The sequence below is a fragment of the Vigna angularis genome, chromosome 1 (assembly GCF_016808095.1).
Source record: "Vigna angularis cultivar LongXiaoDou No.4 chromosome 1, ASM1680809v1, whole genome shotgun sequence".
In the NCBI taxonomy this organism is placed as follows: Eukaryota; Viridiplantae; Streptophyta; class Magnoliopsida; order Fabales; family Fabaceae; genus Vigna; species Vigna angularis.
In genome coordinates this window covers 60,056,126-60,077,940 of record NC_068970.1, presented here as the reverse complement: position 1 = coordinate 60,077,940, position 21,815 = coordinate 60,056,126, and the positions used below count along the sequence as shown (strand labels likewise).

The 21,815-nt window shown below is 29.3% G+C and overlaps 3 long non-coding RNA genes and 1 pseudogene across 3 annotated transcripts; 1 reads left to right on the top strand and 3 right to left on the bottom strand.

Moving 5' to 3' along the window:
• Window positions 1-138: 138 nt before the first annotated feature.
• On the bottom strand, window positions 139-637 carry LOC108340575 (uncharacterized). Its single transcript, XR_001833233.2, has 2 exons — window positions 445-637; window positions 139-360 (listed from the first exon to the last, which is right to left on the bottom strand). It is a non-coding gene; the product is annotated as an uncharacterized LOC108340575 (long non-coding RNA).
• Window positions 638-8,236: 7,599 nt separating this feature from the next.
• On the bottom strand, window positions 8,237-8,639 carry LOC108341890 (uncharacterized). The gene is made up of 2 exons (XR_001833320.2): window positions 8,549-8,639; window positions 8,237-8,466 (listed from the first exon to the last, which is right to left on the bottom strand). It is a non-coding gene; the product is annotated as an uncharacterized LOC108341890 (long non-coding RNA).
• Window positions 8,640-12,287: 3,648 nt separating this feature from the next.
• On the top strand, window positions 12,288-13,856 carry LOC108325444 (probable E3 ubiquitin-protein ligase ARI2; annotated as a pseudogene).
• Window positions 13,857-18,549: 4,693 nt separating this feature from the next.
• LOC108336681 (uncharacterized) lies at window positions 18,550-18,954 on the bottom strand. The gene is made up of 2 exons (XR_001832873.2): window positions 18,751-18,954; window positions 18,550-18,653 (listed from the first exon to the last, which is right to left on the bottom strand). It is a non-coding gene; the product is annotated as an uncharacterized LOC108336681 (long non-coding RNA).
• Between the last annotated feature and the right edge of the window lie 2,861 nt (window positions 18,955-21,815).

Genomic DNA, 21,815 nt, shown 5'->3' with positions numbered 1-21,815 from the left:
TTGTTGAAATTAACCATGGAAGAACGTATATTCTTTGGGGAGAAAGGTAGAATTAATACTAAAATGCCATTAATTAATAATTATTATAACCGCATATAGAAATGATTAAGCTGTATAGAGAGAGCGAGATATATAAGATGATTGATAAATGGATTTATTGGGTTTTTATTGAAAGAAAAGCGAATAAATTTCAACAAATTTTGGTACACATGCATCGCTGACGGAAACCTTCACACTTGCCGCCGGTAAAACCTTCGGTGTTACACACGGCTTCACAGTTCTTGTCGCTGATGCATACACCCTTGAAACTGTGGCTCGGCGTTGAACATTCTCTCGCCTCCGTTCTCTTCACGGCCACATCTATTTCATCATTCCATTCATTAGTTTCACATCACTTCATTCAGTAAAACACAAAACAAGTTGATGAATATAATAATATCTTACCAGAAGCAAAGATTATGAGGAGAAGCAGCATAAACCCTAGTGTTGTTTTTCTCTCCATATCGATGAAAATTCTTCAAGCTCTGAAACTACTTCAAAGGAAACAGATTGTGGAGTTTCTCTCTTCTGCACTTCTTTATATAATGCAACTTGGAATGAGGTGATAGATATGTGGTTGCACGTCAATGATGACACGTGTGTGCCTGTAGAGGCATGCAACTCCTCCATTTTGAAATTACTCCCACTCACACCTTTCACGTGCTGCTGTAAAGTTTGCCCTTAACAAAAACTTAAAACGGAAAACAAAAATAATGAATGTGTTATTAATGGTATTAATACTATCAAATGTGGTATTAATAATATTAACGCTATCAATAATGTAATCACATGCAAGTTTAATAAAAGATTTTATTAGTAATTTATTCTTTCTTTTATTTAATTAAGTTTTTATATTTTTACATAGAGATAATTTCGTCTATTTTTCATAAATACGATGAACAAATCTAAAAATTATAATTGAATTTATGTATCTATCTTTCATGATGCTATATGCAAAAAACAAAGATTTTGTATTTGTGATTTATGTCATCTTTTAGAAACCGTTGATGCCACTAGTACAATCAGAAAAAAATGACAGTGATTATTTTCACTCATAAGCAGCAGTTCTTGAACCGATGCATATACAGACGAGACAAAAAGTCCACAACTTTATGTTTCGGTTGTGAACCGCGGTAAAAAAATTGAAGATTTCGCCTTGGTTCAAAGAAAACCGATGTAATAGATTTTTCATTTTTTTTATAAGAAAACCGATGCTCACATTTAAATAATATAAGAATTAAATTAAGTAAAAAAAATATAAGAATCAAATTAGTAACTATATTGTACATGGTCTTTAACTATTAGACCATAAGTTGATCTCCTCCAATCTAATCACAAGTTGTCCTCTTTCAACTCGATTACAAATTAGCCACTACTAACCCCCTGCTTTTTCAACTTAGTCAAAAGTCAACCTCTATTAACCCAACTTTTTCCAACTCAGTCATAAGCCAACCTCTTTCAACTCAGCCACAAGTCAATTTCTTCCTACTTGACCACAAATTGGCATGTGACTACTTGATCATGTGGTTTGTAATATTCCATTAATGTGTTGTTCTTTAATTTAGAATAATTTACATTAAAGGTAGATGGGTCACTAAGTCATCTCTTATCCTTATAGGTAAGAGTCCACAATATTCATAGTTAGCTTATAAATAATACACTCATCAAGATAAATAATATACAACATTAATTATTACCTGATGTACCCGACTAACTTAGACACCCAAATGTATTTTACAAGTACATTATCATTTATTTATAGACGAGTACTGACAAGAGAGTGGAAGAAAAATTAATTGACAAATATTGACAAAGTGCTTTAAAACTTTTTTTTCGAGATATACTTAACTTAAAAAATACAGTTACTAAATCTTTTATCATACTTATGATCATATTTTAAAAAATCATATTGACTTTAATTAACAAAAAATAGATCTAAATAAATAATATACAAATATAAAACAAAAACAAATAAAAACTTAAACATATATAGGATAAATTACTGAAAAAACTTTTTTGAAGAGTAAAATTAAAATAAACTTTTTCAAATAAGAGTAAAATTAATATTTTTTTTCACACTCCAATAAAATCATACAATTTAATAATGTTTATTATTTGACATTTTTATAATTATAAAAAAAATATTTTTTAATAATTATATTATTTTCAAAAAGTAATTTATTTAAGGGAAAACAACAAATTAGCCTCTTTATAAGATGATGGACCCCACTTGCATGGCTGTTATGCTTAGTTGTTACATTAAACACGTTACGTTTAGAATTGATTAATTAATTAATACGAGTTTATTAAAATTTAAGAAAGTTCTTTATATAAAGAAATTGTATTAATTTCATTCTCAACATGAGTTCCTTATAATATTTTTAATAATAATAGTAAAGCTTATTTTGAGTTCTTTACCCCTTTTGGATCCATTGTATCACACGTAATTTATGAATATTTAATACTTTTCTTTAATACTCAAATTTGATGAACTCTTTACTATTTTTAATGATCAGTGATATATTATATTATATTTTTTTATATGCAAAGTATGGAAAAATAGGTGAAAATAGTTAAAAAATAAAAAACATATCCTGGATTTTAAAAATTCCAGAAGCTCAATCTTTCATTTCCAACTGCTTTCATTTTTGAAGTATTTTTAAATGCTAAATGTTGGATCATATGAAATGGGACTATAACGTTAAAAGTTCCTTTTATACTCGTGTGCAAGAGAAAAAAAAAAGAAATACTTTTAAGTTAAATACCAAAAACTTATACCTCCTTTTCTCCTATCTATCTATCTGTCTATATATATATATATATATATATATATATATATATATATATATATATATATATATATATATATATATATATATATATATATATATATATATATATATATATATATATATATATATATATTATATTATAGTTGTCACTAAAATTCCTTAATATATATATCAAATACATTTACTTATTTATCTTACACAGAGAAATCTCCGGTTGCGAGTGATAATATTGATATAACATTTTGTATATATAAGATTCCTTCTATGTTTATTTTTCTATCATTATGACATATAAATAAGAGATAAATATAATAAATAAATAAAGATATTGTAAATTGTTATGAGAAATATTTGTATGGATTATTAGTTTCAGATTTTGGGAAAAAACAAAATTAAGAACATTTTTTTTATAAAGTACTAATTATTTTATTTTTAACATATAAAAAATTACATCGAAATTGTTGATTTTTTGTTATTTTTAAGTGACTATTCCTTCTAACTTTCGTTTTTTTAACTTGTATAGTTTTGTGTATTGAGATATTACAAGAAAATTTTAAAATAATTATCAATTTTAGTGATTAAAAATAATTAATTATTATAATCATTAATATATTAATTTATAAATTAAAAATTATTAATAATTCAAATAATTTTTATTATGAATAAAAGATTATAATTAATTTTTAAATTGATAATTAAAATAGTTGTTATTATAGATTAACCTTTAAATAAGTTACTAAAATTAATTATAAGATTTTAGCTACTAGAAAAATTTATCTCTAAATTAATCTCTATTTAAAAAATTAATTTCTAAATTGGTCTCCCAAATTAATCTCTATTTAAAAAATTAATCTCGGAATATATTTAAAAAAAATGTCTAATGGTAGTAATTTTATTTTATTTTTTTAAGTTGCATGTAATATAATAGAATATTTTATTTACCATCATTGAAGGAACGTTCGGACACGTTAAATTACATTAAATTTAATTGTGTTTTTATTTGTTTATATATATATATATATATATATATATATATATATATATATATATATATATATATATATATATATATGATTTTGGTTATATTAAGAAAAAAATATTTTTTTATTTTTGTTTGACACACACAGATTTTAATACTGTACGAATTTAGTTTTCAACTATTCAATATTAGAAAATAACTTATTTCCTACAAATTTTAACGTGAAAACAAGTATCCGTAAAGAACTACTTGTGGATTCATCAAATACCAGTAAGTTTTTATGCAGATTCATAAAACCATGCACGCGTATTCTCTTCTCTTCTTTTGTACTATTTTTCTTTTATGGTTTTTGGACTTTCAAAATATAGTTTCTGCACTCTGTTCAAAACATGTTTTAGGGTTTGCTGTTACGGAGAAAGAAAGGCAGAATTAACAGTCCATCAACTAATCTTTATCATAACCCCATTTTAAATTTATTAATCTTTTGAAAAGATGGTAATAACTGGTACAAGATAATGGATGAATTTCAACAATTCTTGCTGCAGAAGCAGACGTGACGGTCGCCTCCACAGTCGCCGCCGTCGAAACCATCGCCCTTACAGTAATTTCCACAGATTTCGTTGCTGTAGCATGTACTAGTGTACACCCGGCTTTTAGTCCAGCAAACTTTCCCCTCCGCCCTCTTCACTGCCACATCTGCTTCATTCATTAATTTCTTCCATTAATTAAGACAAACAATACTATTGTATAAAAGTAATAATTAAGACGAAAAATATGTTATTAATCTTCATTACCAGCAGCGAACACAAGGAACAGCAAGAACCAAAACCCTAGTGTTTTCCTCTCCATTAGATGAGAATCTCCTTCTATATATCTCTGTCTGTGATTGAATAGCTCTGGCTATGCCAGGAAGTGATGAAAATGTTGTCTCTCTGGAGGTTCTTATATAGAGTAATATTGCAGTTGCTAAATGTAGTTGCACGTGCAAAGATGACGCGTGTGTGCATGTAAAGGCGTGCAACTCCAGCTATGATTGAATAACGATTCTTTTATACATCTAAATTTTTTATATTTATTTAACACTACGTTACATTTTATTTTCTTCTTTTTTGAAATAATATATAAGTTTATACTTTTATGACCATTTTATCCTTATAATCTATATCAAATAAATATAAAAATGTATCATGGTATCATTACTATTTGGAAATGAATAAAGATTCTTTGACACACCTAAACTTTTATATTTATTTGACACTATCCTTACTTTTTACTCTCTTCTTTTTTGAAATAATACAAAAGTTTACACTTTTATGACCATTTTATTTTTATAATCTATGATATCAAATGAACGTAAAAGTGTGTCATGCCAGTCAATCCACACGTGTGTGCATGATTTATTTATGAATATTTAATATTTTTCTTTAATATTAAATTTGATGAACTCTACTATTTGAATGATCCGTTATATGTTATATTTTTTTATATTTGTCTCTTTCCTTTTTCATTAATTCATTGTTTAATAAAAAAGTTTTACAGGTGCAAGTCATACCCAATTTATTATAAAAATCAAATTTTTACCATGCACTAAAGATCTCTCTAATACAAACTTATTTTTATTATAGTATCCACGATGAGTTGTTTAATAGTAGAAATATTTTATTAACATAAATAATATGTTTTAATTTTAGGAAATTTATGCAAGCATGGCATGCATATTAAAATAATGTTTTATTTACAAATAAATTTTGCAAGATATTAAAATTCTTAAAAACTTACATAAAACTTTAAATTAAAATAATATATTAATAGATGAGAAATTTTAATTACAAACTAATTTTCAAGGAAATTTTAAATTCTCTATACTGAAATTTTACTTTTGTTGTTTTTTAAATTAAATTTGAATATTATTTTTTAAAATTTGTAACGTTTGTTTCTTGTTTCTTGACCGATGTAACATACACTTCTTAATTGTTACATTAAGTGGGTTTAATGTAATTTTTACTTTTAAAGAAGAAAATCCAGTTGTATGTACATATTTTTCAGTAGGAATGGAACATATACACTTAACCATTGCGTTTGTGTAAATGTAAATATTTGTATACATATTTCTATTCTTTTTTAATTTATAGATTTTTTTAGATAGGGTATTATATTGGATAAGTGTATAACTATAATTGTTTTCTAAATAATTAAATTTAAATTTATCTGTTTATAAATTGTTATAAATTATTGAAATTATAAACTTTTAGAATCGTTATACATAAACGCTTTAAACGCTTAGCTTCATTAAGTCCTATGGTATTCTTAAATGAATTTTTATTATATTCTTTTATTTATTAAGAAAAAAAATGATATTATCTGATGATCAAATTCGTTGATAATACTTAAATCTATCAATAAAGTAAAATTATTGATGATAAAAATTTATTACTAAAATTCTCAAGGCAAAATTTATAAACAGAATTTTTGTTCTGTCAAAAATTAGGAAAAAAAAATATCGTCGACAATTATTTATTTAAAATTTTGTTGATAATTACCAAATAAAAGGTTATTGATAATGTCCATTGATAATTATCAGCAAAAAAATTTATTGGTATTGACTTTCGATAATTACTAATATAAAAATTTGTCGATGAAATCCAAGAGTAAAATAGATTTGTAAATATTGCAATCTAGTTTATCTTTTTTCTCCTCTTTACTTTTTCTTCTTTTGTTTTATATTTGTGCACGGTGATTGTGGTTCCAAATTTTATTCCAAACCCACATAAATTCAAATTTGTCAAGGTTCTCCCTTGTGCAGGTTTTGTGGTGTGCAAATTGGTTATAATGGTGGAGATGCAGGTGGGTGTTGCTTGAACGATGGTGAACTGCGTGGATCTGCATTTGTGTTAGTGATACAATTTTTAAATCCAACGGGTTCATAGTGGTTTCTGCTTATGTCGCAGTGGCTGAATGGTTGCACAATGGAGGTTTTCCGACAACTGCGTTGTGCGCAACTTACTCATATTTTGTGTTGCTCGTGTTTTGATGTAAGAGTTATTAGCGTCTGGTAAAGCTACGATCTCATGGTTTTTGGTGGTTTTGTGGGTTGAGGTCATTAGTAAAGATCCAACAAGATTTGTAACGGCCGAACATGCCATGGTTATTGAACACTTGTTGAAAAAAAATCAAGTATTTATTAACTTTCAACATGAGTTTTGAGTGAAAAATTTATTGTTCTTTTTATCGATGGATTTTTTTCGTTGATAAATCATTATTAAGTTATGTAATTATCAATATTTTATTTTCTTATTATAGAAATATATATTTTCAAGACAGAAAAATATTTTTTTCTCTTATAATTAAGAGTCTTGTTTAAAATTGTGATATGAAAACGAATATACAATAAAGTGGAGACGTTCAAAGAGGAAAAAAACACTTTTTTTTTCTGGTATTGTAACGTTTTGCTTCTTGTTTCTTTCTTGGTCAAGAAACGAATACTCTTAATTACTACATTAAGTGAGTAATTACTACATTAAGTGAGTAATTACTACATTAAGCGAGTCTAAATTGATTTTACTTTTAAGATGGAAATCCGATTTTCAGCATGAATGCAACATGTATCTAACCATTTGTGTTTGGGTAAGTATGTAAATGTATGTATAAATCTCATTATTAGAAAAAAAATACAATCTTGCAAATTATTTTCTGATGTTCATAGATTTTTTTTATATAAGTATGTAAATATTGTATAAGTGCAAAACTATAATTATTTTGTAAATGATTAAATTTAGATTCACATGTTTAAAATTTGTTATAAATTACTGAAATTATAAACTTTTAAAAATGTTATAAATATTCTATTGACTTAATTAAGTTTTAAATTTTTGTTATGTATATTTTCAATTGAGTTTATGATATAATAGATTCAAAATTATTATATTTTTTTAATTAAATTCTTGATGTTTAATTTTTTTTCCTTAATTGAGAAATATAATTTTATCATCTTACAATTTTGTATTTTGTACATATTAAAAATATTAGATTTATGAATAATATAAAATAATATTGTAATTAATATAAAATAATAAATTATTTTAATCTTATATATGTATATACATTAAAAAATAATATTAATTTATATTAATAGCATATAATTTTTTTTAAGACGATGAAACAAGACTAGATGATTAGATACGAGCGACATTATAAAAAAATAAACCTACGAAATTCAATTAAAAATATAAAAATTTTAAATGATTAATAAACAGAAAACATTTTATAAAACTTCAAATCAAAATGTGAAATTTAATCTAGTCTAGTTTAGAGTTTAAAATTTACAATAATGAGTTGCGATTAATTAATAATTGTTATAATGACATATAGAAATGGTTAAAGTGTGTAGAGAGAGAGAGAGGAAGATATATATATATATATATATATATAAGATGGTTAATAAATGGATATATTGGGTTTTTATTGAAAGAAAAGCGAATAAATTTCAACAATTAGTTTTGGTACACATGCATCGATGAAGGACACCTTCGCACTTGCCGCTGGTATAACCTTCGGTTTTACATACACTGTCACAACTGGGATCGCTGAAGCATTCATACTTGAACGTCTTGCTCGGCACTGTACATATTGTGGCATCTGTTCTCTTCACGGCCACATCTATTTCATCACTTTCATTCATTAGTTTCAGAACACTTCATTCAGTAAAACAAAAAACAAGTTCATGAATATAATATCTTACCAGAAGCAAAGATTACCATGAGAAGCAGCATAAACCCTAATGTTGTTTTTCTCTCCATATCGATGAAAATTCTTCAAGCTCTGAAACTACTTGCAAGGGAATAAATTGTGGTTTTTCTCTTATCAACTTCTTTATATAATGATGCAATGGAAAGAGGTCATAGATATGTAGTTGCACGTGCAAAGATGACACGTGCGTGATGCAACTCTATTTGGGGAATTACTTAATTCAAGAAAATTTTTGTGTATTTTAAATGAAATTTGATTATTATTTTCTAAATGTGTAACATTTGTTGGTCAATGTAACATGCACTTGTTAACAAGTTATATTGATAATAAAAAAAGTAAGCGTTACAAATTTCAAAAAATAATAACTAAATGTCTTATTTAAAAAACATAAAAAAGGATTTAATATATTTTTAATTAAAATAACAACGGGTGATTAATATTTTACATTAAAACTAATTTAAATTTTAAGATGAAATTTGACTATTACTTTTTAAAATTTGTAATGTTTGTTACTGGTTTCTTTATCAATATAACGTACACTGCTTAATTGTTACATTAATTAAATGGGTTTAATGTGATTTTTACTTTTAAGATGGAAAACTGATTGTATGTATATTTTTTTTCGTAAGAATGGAACATATATCAAAGATGACATATTATTAATAAACTTTGAAGCGTTAACATAATTAAAATGTTAAAATTTATTGATGTAAACATAACTTTATTTGAAAACTATATTTAACTATATTGTGTTTGTGTAAGTACGTAAAAAATTGTATACATATTCTTATTTTTTAGAAAAAAAAAAACATGTGATAGTGTAAATTACTTATGAATTTATAGACTTTTTTTAGATAGGGTTATTGTATTTTATAAGTGTATAACTATAATTGTTTTCTAAATAATTAAATTTAAATTTATATGTAAAAATTGTTATAAATTATTGATATTATAAACTTTTAAAAATGTTATAAATATACGCTTAGCTTAATTAAACTTCAAGTCCCTTTGCATTGTGTATTTTCGAACGAGTTTTTATCATATTTTTTCTATACATTGGATTCAAGGCTATTATATTTTTTCAGTTGAGTTCCTCTCATTTAATTTTTCTTGTTTATTAAGAGACATGATTATCTGCCATCTTGCTTCCTTGTTTGGCATGCATGTTAAAAGTTCAAGGGTTTATGATTTAATGTAAAATAATAAATAATTTTATTATTTTAATATTTTTTATATTATAACTACACAATATTGTATTTTTTTTAACATGAAAGACCATGACATGATGACAATACAGGATCTGAACCACGTTATAAAAAAAAATAAACAATATAATTACAACTCAATTGAAAATATAAAAAATTTGAATAGAAAAAACATGTAATATGAACTCAATTTAAAATATACAAATTTATGAGATACTTAAATTTAATTAAGGCTATTCTTTCTTGCTATTAAGAAATATTTTAGTTTAAATTTTTTTGAATTTATTGATCTTAAGTACTTTAAAAAAAATTATACATGATTTTTAAAAGCTTTAAACTTTAAAAATGTTATGATCTGTTTCTTAAATCTAAATACTAATATTATAACATTAAATTCAAATTTATGAATTTGGTGATTTCAAATTGTTTACATATGGTTTTTGAAATTTAAACTTATAAAAGAAATTACAAGTTCTATTTTAAGTTCTGAATTGTTAAAACAAAATAGATTAGTTAAAATTTAATAAACCTAATTACCAAAATAGTGTTATAGTTTTGGAAAAAATAAAGTTAAAACACGTTTTTGAAACGGCTCTATTATTAAAGCATGCATAATTGTCATTTGATTAATTAAACCTGAAGAGTTACATTTAATTCATTAAGGTGGTCTATTCAAATTATGAATAGTTGGTACTTCCTTACTCTCTCTCTTTCCTTATTATTGTTGTTTTTTCAATAATTTTATTAAATGTTATTTTAAAATATTAAGATAATATAACCTTCTTTTTCAATTATATTCTTCTTTGACTTTCATCATACATTGAATTTTTTTTTTAAACATTAAACGAAGAAATAGCAAAATGGTGTAAAATAATAAGTAACTTTTTAAAATCACATTTAAAATAGAATTTTAATTATTTTTCTTATTTTTTATGAAATGAAAAATTTAAGGAATATTATAAAGAATTAAATAGAGTGTTGAATGTACACTTCATGAGAATATACTACCCATATACAATTTAATACTCTAATAAGTTATTGTAAAAAACTTTCATAAATTTACACAACAAATGGCTTATAAAATATATCCTTAAAAAGAGTTAATTATTTATTTTCATGTTATAATTTCTTAATTGATTTTTATCATGCATTTTGTCTTATTTTTATAAAAAAAAGTGAAGATTTTAATATTTTCCTTTAATATAAATATAATTAATTTCTTTTAAATTATTTTGTCGCAAAATAAAAAATTGGAGAATGATAAATAATTACTTTTCGAACCTTATGGTTCAGCTAAAAGATAGCTTGCTTAGTCAAAATAATGCACTTCTCCCACTCGCTCAAATCTTTATTCAATGATATTAGTAGATTCTTGTATTCAGCGAGTGAAAGTGGTAAAAATTTGAGCTTTGAACAAAGTGAGGGAGTTTTTGGAGTGGAAACGAAACTAAGACAAGCAAAAGACACATTCAACAAGCACTTCATTTTCCTTTATCTATTCCACTCTTTTGATTTATTTTTGAGTTCAGAATATATGGAAGTAGGTAAACTTCTTATTCATTGAGATTAGATATAATATATATAAATTTTATGTAAATTTTTCACATGCAATATAATTTCTTTCATTATTATTGTATTTTATTTTTAATCTAACCAATCCTCCATTAAAAGGTGGGCTGTTTTACATTTTTAAACCCATTAACCAGTGGAACCCAACCCGCGTGATCCATTAGCCAGGCCCACCACATGTTGCCTTACAACAACTCATAACTTGTTTCAAATATGGTTGTTGCTTCCTCTACCACCATCACTTCTCCCTCCACCTCCCCAACTTTCTGTAAAAAGAATTTAATTACAAAAATAACTTTTTTACTTTTAATTCTATATATTTACTTTAAACTCAAACTCTATCTTTCTATCCATTTTTACTTTTCACTCAATCCCACCTCCCAACTCTCCTTCTCTCTCTTTTTTCAGATTCTCACTCCCCAACTCCACCACATCCGTTTGTTTTAATTACAAAAATATTAATATAATAAAATTATATATTTCATATAATTAAACGAATAAATAATTTTTTATATAATTATAAAATTGTTAAAGAATACAAAAACCATATATAAAAAATATATTATACAAAAACATTAAAACAAAAAACTAATTATATATAACTGCAAAATATAAAAAAATATAAATATAAACTAATAACAATAAATATCTTCAAGAATACATTATTAAAATACATCAAAAATATATTAAAAATAATACATCAAAACATATAAATTACATTATTAAAATATCTCCAAAATTAATATAAAAAAATAAACTAATAAAAGTAAACTGGAAAATAAATATGTAACTTTAAACGGATGTGAGCATCCGTCAACGGATGTCAACATCTGTTTAAGGCAAAACAAATATTATTAGAAAGTGGATTTTTAAGTCTAACTTAACCCCACAAAACCAGCTTGTAGGGTGAGGTTTGCACCCAATTATAAACTATGAATTAGCCTTATTCTCTAGTCGATGTGTGACTTCCAACACACCTCCTTCGTGGTATAGACATCTCGTGCGTGATAGTAGAAATTGGGTGGTCCAATAATAGAGGGAGGATTTGTGGAGAGTAATGGAGATGCTATCGGTAAGAGAGCAACACGCTCGTACACTGCTAATTTATCATCGTTGGGATGTGGAGAAGTGTTTGCAATATATGTAGACAAGGGGAAAGCATTTCTCTTTGGTGAGGCTGGTGTTACTATGGATGAACATCCTGACTCTGACTCATCCGTTCCTTCTACAGTAATGTGCTACATCTGCATGGAGGATGTTGCTAGGGTCGAAACAACAAGAATGGATTGTGGTCATTGCTTTTGCAACTCCTGTTGGATTGAGCATTTTATTGTTAAAATAAATGAGGGTCAAAGTAAACGTATTAGATGCATGCAACACAAGTGCAATTCCATATGTGATGAAGCTGTGGTTAGAACTCTACTCAGTAGAAAGCACCCTGATATGGCAGAGAAATATGAACACTTTCTTCTTTAATCTTACATTGAAGACAATAAAAGAGTTAAATGGTGTCCCAGTACACCTCATTGTGGGAATGCAATACGGGTTGAGGATGATGAATTGTGTGAGGTAGAATGTTCATGTGGTTTACAGTTTTGTTTTAGGTGCTTGTCAGAAGCACACTCACCTTGTTCATGCCTGATGTGGGAGCTTTGGGCTAAGAAGTGTCGAGATGAGTCAGAAACTATTAATTGGATAACCGTTCATACAAAACCATGACCAAAGTGTCACAAACCAGTGGAGAAGAATGGTGGTTGTAACTTGGTTAGTTGTATCTGTGGTCAAGCATTTTGTTGGTTGTGCGGTGGAGCTACTGGCCGAGAGCATACTTGGTCAAGTATAGCTGGTCATAGTTGTGGTCCTACAAAGAGCAAGAAAAAACAGCAGAACGTGCAAAGAGGGATCTGTTGTAATAATGTTAGATTATTGCAAAAGAAAACGTTGGATTGCAACGGTCAAAACTTTAATTGTCAATAACGTTTAAATTCATTTTATTAAGTGCTCAAACGGTAAAATATTTAATGGCTTTTATTGTCTTTTATTGATTTTATTCTTCCCTAGCTCTATAAATAGAGAGTTCTTCCTCCATTCCAAAGACACACCAAAAGCAGTCTTCTCTCCTTCTCCTTTCTTCTTTTCCACATCTAAAATTATTCTAGGTTATTTTATACTCTTTTTAGAGATCCTTGCTAGTTTTGAGATCCTCAGAAATATTCTGAGAAGTTCCTGTTGTATCCTAGGAGACTTGCGCAATACACCGCGGATAAGTCCTTAAGGACAGTGAATCTACACGCCTCAGGAAATATTGTTCGTGATTATGTCAGCTTTTATACAACAATCTTAAGGACTTAGGGCTGACATCAACAACTCAATCCTAGAGGATCAAAATTTTGTTTTCAGAACTCAAACAATATTTGTGAAACCCATAACTTCCAGAGGCTGCCAAGGTACTCGCAGCAACGATGGCTTCTGATCGTATTTGTAAGGATCGCGGATGAGGACGAAGCAGATGTGGTACTTGAGTAAACTTTCGTATACTTTACCTACAAAGAGAAAAGCACAACCAGATATTTTCTCGTTTACCAATCTTAAATATTTTTAAACGTTGGGGGTGTAGGTAATTTTATTTAATTACTTGAAGAAATAAATTTAATGATATTGATAATATTCTAAATTTGAAAGTAGAGAATATGTTATTTTGTATGTGAATGACATGTTAATTTCTGGTATGCAATAAGATTCTCACTAGAACTAAATTGTTTCTAGGATCAAAATTTGAAATGAAAGACATGGGTGAAGCCAATGTGATTTTAGGTATTAGAATCATAAGGAAGGGAAATAGTATATTACTATCTCAAGAACAATACATTGAGAAACTTCTTAAGAAGTTTGAGTTTTATGACTTAAAACTAGTAAGTACTCCTTATGATGCTAATTCTAAATTAATGAAAACTATAAGAGAATCATTATCTCAGCCTCAGTATGCCCAGATAATTGGGAGCTTACTACACTTGATGAGCTTTTCTAGACTTGATATTGCTTATGCAATAGGTAGACTGAGTAGGTACACTCAATGTCCAAATCAAGAACATTGGGATGCACTTTCCAGGCTTATGAGATACTTAAGAGGTTAAATGGATTATGTCATTAAATATAGTGGATTTCCCGCTGTACTAGAAGGGTATAGTGATGCTAACTGGATCTCTAATTCATATGAGACAAAATCCACTAGTGGTTATGTATTCATACTTGGGGGTGGTGCGATTGCATGGAAATCAGCCAGACAAACTATTATTGCAAGATCAACAATGGAATCTGAGTTTGTTGCTCTTGAGATGGCTGGTAATGAGGCTGAGTGGTTGAAAAACTTCTTATCAAACATTCCACTAGGAATGAAACCAACCCCATCGGTGTCAATACACTGTGATTGCCAATTGACAATAGCTATAACTAAAAACAAGAATTACATTGGAAAAAATAGAGACACAATTTGGTGAAGCAGCTGCTAAAGAACTATTTCCATTGACTATGTGAAGTCAGAACAGAATCTAGTAGATCCTCTGACAAAACCCTTAGGAAGACAAATGATATTAGAAACATCGAGGGGAATGGGACTTAAGCCACTTGCAAACAAACAAGTGATGGTAACCCAACCTTTATGATTGGAGATCCCATGAATAAGGTTCATATGGGTAAAAACAAGTCACTTGTTAGTTCTGATAGCACTAAATTGATTTTAATCAATTATGTCCCTTCCTATGATGTGTGTGTGTGTGTGAAAGTGCTAGAGACTGCAATATTGAGAGGTTAAACTTTGTCGTTAAAATTCTATGTGGTGAAAGAATTTTAGCTTAAACAAAGTTTTTAATGATTTTCATATCCCTTATGGGTGGTGTATGATTTGCAGCATACACTTGATGAAATCACCTATATGAGTGTCGAGTGGGGCCGCTTGCATGAGATCTTGGCATGATCTCTAGAGCACTCATGAATACCGGGCACACGCATGGCCTAGTAAGCGCAACACAGCGATAACAACAAGGATTGTGGGGGTGTATTGTGATTGATAAACCTCTAACACACGTCAAGTGTCTTTGGTTCATATAGCTTGCTATACCAACTACACTGTGTGTTAAGTATTTCAATCTATGACTGGTTCATATAGCTTGCTATACCAGGTCTGATGCATTACATCCTATGAGACCCAGAATAAAAGTTTCTTGTCTTTTATCTTTTGCAATAAGTGGGGGATTGTTGTAATAATGTTAGATTATTGCAAAAGAAAACGTTGGATTGCAACGGTCAAAACTTTAATTGCCAATAACGTTTAAATTCATTTTATTAAGTGCTCAAATGGTAAAATATTTAATGGCTTTTATTGTCTTTTATTGATTTTATTCTTCCCTAGCTCTATAAATAGAGAGTTCTTCCTCCATTCCAAAGACACACCAAAAGCAGTCTTCTCTCCTTCTCCTTTCTTCTTTTCCACTTCTAAAATTATTCTAGGTTTATTTTATACTCTTTTTAGAGATCCTTGCTAGTTTTGAGATCCTCAGAGATATTCTGAGAAGTTCCTGTTGTATCCTGGGGGACTTGCGCAATACACCTTGGAAAAGTCCTTAAGGATAGTGAATCTATACGCCTCAGGAAATATTGTTCGTGATTATGTCAGCTTTTATACAACAGGATCTATATCAGGTATATGCATTATCATAATCGGTATAAAACTCACTTTCTAACAGATATCGACATCCGTTTTCCTTTAAACGGATGTTGACATCCGCTAAGGGATGCTCACATCCGTTTAAAGATTATAAGTTTATTTTTTTAGGATTTATTACGCATCTTACGACGAATCCTTCAAGCACCACCACACCACCATCACACACCGATCTTGGCATGGCTGATCAATTGCTTCCACCACCACTTGCAATCTCTCACTAAGCACACCCGCTAATGAAAGTCCACCACACTCTGAGACCACAATTCTATCACAATTAAAGAATGAGAGGAAGAAGTGAAACGTGAAAAAAGAAGAAGAACACAATAAAACAATGAGGGGACAAACGATAAAAAGGAAGAAGAGTTGGAAGAAGTGGAACTTCAAATATTTATGTCTTTTTCTTTCTTTTGTTGATTCATTCAACCACTTCTTTTTCCTCTCTTCATTCCCACATGCCCACACACAACACAGAGACGTTAGCCTTTCACACACAAAATGTGTTTAACGTAACAGTTAACAATTAAGAAACATAAGCTATGATTAATGTGAGTTGCATATCTCACAAGTTAGAAAATCTTTTACAGATTCTATTTTATACTCTCATCAAGACCGAAAATCATGATGTAAAAGTAGTATTTATTTTCCTTCTCCTTATAATTTCTATAATCTATTTTATTAATGGAATACATTTCACTGATAATAATTATTAATTTTTCTTCAAATGTCATTAAGATTTATGTTAATTATTTATATTAAATATTTCTTGATAGTAAATGCTACTTAAAATTTATGATACACTTTAAAGTTAAATATTATTTATATAATGTACTAGTTATATTTTTAGTTCAGTTCTAGTCTAAATAAATAACTACACTGGTCATTATTAATTAAAAATCAATTAATAAGAGAAAGTATTGTTTAATGATAAGTAATACATTGCAAATTTTAAGCCAATGATGCCAGACAATAACTCTTATTACAGTTTTAATAAGTTTCTTACAGTTTCACCCGAACTTAAGTACTTAATGGAAAATAAATTCATTTCATGATGTAAAACACTGAAAAGTTTAAATAAAATAATTAAATTGTATTTTCTTTAAATATTAATACTTACTTTTAGAAAGCACTTTAAAAACATGTAACCGAATATATTTTTCAATACTGACAACACCTTCAAGACAAATTTTCAATAGAAACCGAGGTGTGGTCCTACCCACACATTAGTTAATATAAATCACAAACAAAATGAAAAATCTTAGATTGAGACTGTTCATGTTTTAAAATGAATACATTATATTATAAGTATGGAATGGTGTACTCAAACAAAAATACTAACACAAAAATATTATAAGTGTTGAATAGATAATCAAACAAAAATTCTAACACAATTTTACTATGCATAACACAATTTTACTGGAATTCTTGCACGGCTTCAATAAAGATGCCTTGGAAATGTGTCTCATAGGATGTTCATGGTATGAGGAAGAAAAAATATATTTACAGACTGCTATTTGGTTAAAAACATCTCCATCAAAAATATCTACTTTGCAAATTTATATAATTTTAGATTAAACATATTTAAAAATATTAATAATTTATATAGTTTTAGATTGAAAGTATGGAAGGAAGAAGAAAGATGAATCAGGATGAAATTTGTAAGTTAGGACAAAGGAGGGGTGAAGATAGAAAATAAAGAATTTGGTATAGACGAAGCAGAGACAACAATTTTGAAACAATTTAAAATTTATTCTATTTTATAACAATATTATATATGACATATTTTTAATTCTTCGTTATTTTAAACTATTTTAATTATTAGTTCATTAATTATTAGTAACCAAATACCCTTAATCATTTTAAATTATAAAAATTAAATAATTAAATTAAAAAATTTAAGTTTATTATCAGTATTTCCTCTTAAAATGAGAAATGTAATTCTACTACTTATTTAATATAAAAGAAAACAGACACAACTTTGAAACTCCATAACTGTTCCATCAGAAGTTAAGTGAAAAATCATTTTCTTCTGCATAAACTAGCACTGCTAGTATTTTGAAGTCAAAGTATTGGATGGTGTGTTCATGTATAACACAGTTCAGAGTCTTTGTTCCAAATGAAAGTTCATAAATGAAGAACAGAAAAGCCCATTATATTTTCCATTACATATTTATTATTACACTCTTAACAGAGCAAGAAGATGGACCCATAAACAGATCAGAACATCATACTTGCTCATGACAGTACGCCATATACATATACAAAACATATATGATGGCAATATATATATATATATATATATATATATATATATATAGTAACTTAAAAGCCAGTAGCAGCAGGAAGCGAAAACTACATAGTACTAGTAGCAGTGATGCTGCTATATTTATTTGCGATAACATGATATAATATAAGAAAAGGGATTTGTTGTGAAGTTCAACAGTCGAGGAGGCAATAGCAGGTGCGCCTCATGCCTTTGCAATTGCCTCCCTTGTAACCTTGCTTCCTGCACGAATGTGCACAGGTGGTATCAATTAAGCATCTTCCCCACCCTTCTTTCTTTGTCATACAAGTTTTAGCTTCTCCTCTCTCTACGGCCACATCTGATTTCACATCATAACACATTAAGCACTCAAATAACATCATAAATAACATCATATAGAGAGAGAGAAAGAATTGTATATTGTATATGCATCTTACCAGAGGCTAAGACAAGAAGGAGCAAGAGCAAGAAGCTGAAAGTTTTTCTCTCCATGAGTGATGAATTGTTGAGGTGGAAATGAAAGGAGGATGATGATGTAGTTATATATGGCTGTATGTGTGAGAGGTGGAAGATAAGTGACATGCAAAGCAATGACGTGTGCGCAGAGAAGCTTGTAAGCTGCCACCATATGATTTGTGGAAGTGCAGGTCCAATCATAGAACCACACACATTGATTTGGCAAACGGTGCCAATGTAAATTCTGCTTTTCTGTGTTTACTTTTCAGCTTTCGCACGGTAAAATTTGCAAGTGAATTCATGGTTATGTGGACAATGGAGGTAGCTGGCATGCAAATCGTTTGTCTGCTATTGGATTTGTTAGATCATTTTATAGTTAGATCTTCATTTTAAATTAGTTTGATTTAGTTATTTTATCAACTTTTACCGAGCATTAGAGGAGTATTTTATGAAAAATATTAGAAAAAACAAATTAAAGATGTGAAGAGAAAAGAATATTAGTGGATCAAATAAATCTGATATTTTTTACCAACAATAAATCAATTTCTTTAACTTCAAATTTTAACAAAAGTAATTATCATACCTAAGTTTAAGTTTTCGGATCTCTTGCATTGATTTTTTTTCCCTCTGCTATGATTGTTTCTCTCTTTTTCATTGATTTTTTTATTTTATAGTTTTATCTAATGTTTTTAAGGGTCTTGATTTAGATGTGTTTACTACTTGTTATATTTTAGGTATAAAAATAAAAAGGTATACATATAAAGGGAAATCAAACAAACTAAATGCTAAATAATAAAAAAAATAATCAATAGGATAAAGAATAATTTCATTCCCTAACAACATAAAATAGACAATAAATTGTTATAAAAAAATCAAAATATAATAAATTAAGTTTGTTCCAACTTAATAATTAAATCAAACAATCAAGTCAAACCAATTAAATACTCACGGTTTGAAGTTAATTGATTTTATCCTAAATTCAAATTTTTTAGAAAAATAAGGGGTATAAAAAGAAAATCTCATCCAATTTGGTTAAACATTCACTAGTGCACTCAAGGGATATGACCTCGGTTATTTTCGGTTATAGACACCGGTTTCGTAACCGAGGCATATACAGACGAGGTAAAAAGTCTACCTCTTTTTGCCTCGGTTGCGAGACGAGTCAAAAAACGATAGGATTTTGCCTCGGTTTCTGCTGAACCGAGTCAATATCTCGGATTCTACTGCCTCATTTGAGACCTGAACCGAGGTAGTATAGTGGTTTTCGATTTTCCAGAAAATGTTCCAAGAAGTTGCCTTCCATTAACCGATCACCTTCCATTAACAAATCACCTTCCATCACATTAACTTAATATCATTTTCTCTGTTGCATCTTTTAATCTCAAACTCTATGAAACCACAGCCAGAAAAAGAGAGGAAAATATCCAGAGAGGCTAGAATCATATTCAGATTCTTTTTCATAATATAACAGAATCATACAACACAAAAAAGAAAAAGATCCTTAAGCACGTGCTCTGCTCCTTCTTCACGCCTCTCTGTTCATCTCCAATCACAGACAAAGGATTTCTCCAACTTGAGCAACGGCGGTCCGACGACTGGCCTCGGCTCCAACGTGAGGTTGCGAACGACATTTCCCCAAACGCGAATCCGCGAAGAGGCATCAACTTTGGAGACGTTGCGGGTGAGCTTCTAGATCTTGTTGTGGACGTTGCGGGCCTTCAGATCTGTAGATCTGAGATTTTTCACCGCCAAAAGCCACCGCCAAAAGCCACCGCCAACAGCCACCGCTTCACTCCAGAGACGGGGCCGCTTGCACAGGCAAGGTGGTGGTGGCTCCTTGTAGCGGCGGGGCAGCGGCAGGGCCGCTTGCTCTTCGCTCCAGAGACGCAATGGCAGGTGAGGTGGAAGCTGCACTCGAGCCGTCGCCCAGGACGAGGTGGTGGTGGCTCCCGGCAGTGGCAAGGCAGTGGCGGGGCAGCGACAGCGGCACTTACAGCAGGCAAAAGCGAGAGCATAAATACGAGAGAGAAGCGAGAAAAATAAAAGGAAAATGAGAGAGCTGCTAGGTTTGCTAGGTTTTCTTGAAGATTTCCAGTCCAGCCCAAGCCTTATATGCCTCGGTCCATCTGGTAACCGAGGCAGTAACTTTTTCACCTGAGGTATATACCTCGGTCCATTCTGCCAACCGAGTCAGTATGCCGTTTAGACACCGGTTATTTAGCAACCGAGGCATATAATAATTTGAAAATTACAACCCTGCCACCGCGTCTGATACGCTTCGGTTCTGAAAAAACCGAAGCATAATGTACGAGTTAAAAATGCAATTTTTTACTAGTGATTAGTCGGTGATGAATGATTTTAATTTTTTATAAAACGTAACAGGCCATGGACATTAGGCTTTGTTTATATGGGCCAAATTTAAGATCTCAAAACACAGACTACAAAATGGGTATTTAAAAAAACGAAAAAGTCTGGTCAAATATTTTTTTTTATTTACAATTTTCTCGGTGCAGTTATTCTCTCGGATGTCATTTCTCTCCATTCTCGCTTTCTTCTTCCTCTCTTCCTCTCCTTTGGTTCGTAGCACACATAGTCACACAACACTGCAACCTTCGTCTTCTTGGTTTGGTTCGTAGCCCAGGCACACTGCACTGTAGTCATAAAGTGAGTTTTCTCGTCTTCATTCGTCATTGTGTTGTTTGTCCATAATCCTTCCAAAATTAGGGCATATTCTCTCTTTCAATCCTCGCTTCGGTTTTTTCACACTTTGGTTGCATGCACACAAAGGGAGCTCTTCCTTTGAAGGTTGAAGTTGGTTTTGTTTGTTTTCTTCGTGCAACCACAATGTTTCGCAATTTTCGTCTTTAGTTGCCAAAGGTTGGTGTTTTTTTTCAGTTGTATAACATGATGTAATGATTGTAGAAGAGTACAGAGGGTAAGATTTACATAATAGAAGCTCTTAGGAGGAATTATAATGGCTGGTCTGGTGTGAATCATGGCTGATATGGTGTTAATCGGATATGAAAATATGATGGGATTGAATAAT